Raw genomic sequence first — 2,442 nt, forward strand, 5'->3', positions numbered from 1 at the left:
CCCCTGGAGGACACGCCCCCTCCGCGGCGGGACCCGCCCCTCGGACAGGCCCCGCCCCCTCGCACAGGCCCCGCCTCTCCTGGAGCGCTCGAGTGTACTGCGGGAGCGCGAGGCGGAACGGGAGCTGGGAATGCTCTGGTACCGGGTGCCTGGAGCCAGGATGGGATCCGGGAATACTCTGGGACTGGGAGCTTCGAGTCCAGTCAGGATCTGGTGCTGCTCTGGGCCCGGGAGTTTGAAGCCAGTCAGGATGTGGGGATGCTGAAGATCCAGGAGGCAGGAGCCAGGCAGGATCTGGGAATGCTCTGGTACCAGGTGGCCGGAGCTGCCCCGCGCCCACTCCTGTACCCAGTGTGCTGCTCTGCGCCGCACTGGGGTGCTCTGCACCGTGTGCCTGGAGCTGCACAGGGCACGTTCCACTGCCAGGCTGCACCAAGCCTTGGGCACACTCTGCTCCGGGTGCCTGGAGCTGCACAGGGATGCAGGGATGCTCCAGCGGCAGCTCGGCACCGCGATGCGTTGTGCTCGGGCCCTGCTCCCATCCCACGCTGCCCTCCATGGCCATGCACACACCTCGAGCACCAGCAGCCGAGAGCACCCTGTGAACCTCTTCCCCTTGGGAAGCACCAAGGATGCAGCAGTGTTGCCATCTGCTCCTGCCTTGTGCAGCTTCCCACCTTGGTCCCCACGTGCCTGGAGCCGGGTGTCCCSGGATGCCAAACCCAGGGCTTCTCCCAGCACCAGCCTTTTCCCGCCCTTCTCTGGCCCCGGCACCAGCCGAGGGACTGGCCCTTCCCATCCCTTTCCCTGTCTAAGGGCAGGATTTCCTAATACGCACAGCAGCCAGCTAAAAAGAAAATAAAATACTATCTCAGACCTAAGAAAATAAAACACTCTCCCAGACCTTTATTCATCATAAAGAAGGGAGGAAAAAAAAAAAAAAACTGTCCTGCCTCTTCTCCTCTCTCTACTCCTGCAATTCATTCTGATTTTGCAGGTACTGGTGGCATTAAGAGGGGACGGCTTTATGGGTTTTATCCTTGAGCAACCTATCCACTTGTCCCTTTTTTTTTTTCATTTGTCTCTAATATTTTGCAAACATTTATACTCACAATAACAGGCAATTTTATCACAAAGAATCTAGGCATGAGAACTACTGAGTTAATTTGCCTCTGTTTATATCTGTCTCTCCAAAATGAATGGATTGCACTATTTAATGAAAATGCTGTGTTCTGAAATTCAGGCTTTAAAATTATAAAGATGTTGCTGTGCTTTATATCCATCACCCTCTCACAGTCGTTGGTAGAAAAAAAAAAAGAGCTCATTCGCCTCCAGCTTTATTTATTTTACATTATGAAATAACAAAGATGTGTGCTGAGTTAAAGCAGATCCTGAATGCTAATACGTAAGAATTAAAAGGAGGGAATAATGATGGCCTAATGTCTACCCTAAATTAATATATACTATAAAAGATATGATGCATATGGAGCTGGTGCTCCCAGCAGAGCCATTATTTTGGAATGGGCTAAACAAACAATGATCATCCTTTCGCTGATGAATGATGGGCTCCCGTCTGGTGCTTCCTCACGCGCCGTGTGCGAGCGATGGAACGAGGGAGCATTTGATCCAGGGATGCACGTGCTGGGATGCTGCGGAAATGAGGAGAACCCGCCGGCCTCCCCTGGCTGCAAGTGCCTCCTGCTCCCTGCTGAGGACTGATGTGATGAGTCTGGAGCAGCTTTGATGTGTRTTGGCTCTACCTGGATTTGCACCGGGATTTGCACCTGGCGGTGCAAATGCCTCCTGCTATCCCTGTTCCCAAGGCTGGAAATAGTGGGAAAGCACAGGAGCGAGGAGGGCCCTTGCAAGCAGGGCTCTGGCATGGCCCAGGAGCAGGGAAATGCTGGAGAAGCRTACCCTGTGTCCCGGCGAGCTGGAACCCAAGCTTTCCCGGACCCAAACAGATATGTCCTTTCTCTGGAAAAAGTTACAAATGAGCAACAACCTGGAGCGGCAGGGTGATGAGTAAACTAATTAGCAAATGCGGCTTGATTATTCACGGTCTTGGCATATCAGATAGCAGCTAATCTGAGGAACAACGCGTGCTTGCATGTGCTTTATAACGTGGGCATYGAAGCCTGCAAAGCCCTTCAGAGACTGAGGCAAAGACCTGCAAGCAAGGAAAATGTGTGGGATAGCGAGATCATCCCCTGCAGTTGGGTTTTGCTGCTGCCTGACCATTAAATAACTTTTGCAGGAATCACCTGTGGGAAGATGGACGTGGTAGGAGGTATCTGCACAGTATTTCCTGGGTGTGGGAATGTTTTGGGAGTGTCCGTTCCCAGCACATGGCACCAGCACCAGCCATGGCCATGCTGGTCATCCCTGTGACCATGTGGTTTTCCCTGGAGCCAGTTTTCAAGGTACATGGCATGAACAATA

Source organism: Nothoprocta perdicaria, unplaced genomic scaffold, assembly GCF_003342845.1.
Source record: "Nothoprocta perdicaria isolate Ctin4 unplaced genomic scaffold, notPer1 scaffold_22, whole genome shotgun sequence".
Lineage (NCBI taxonomy): Eukaryota > Metazoa > Chordata > Aves > Tinamiformes > Tinamidae > Nothoprocta > Nothoprocta perdicaria.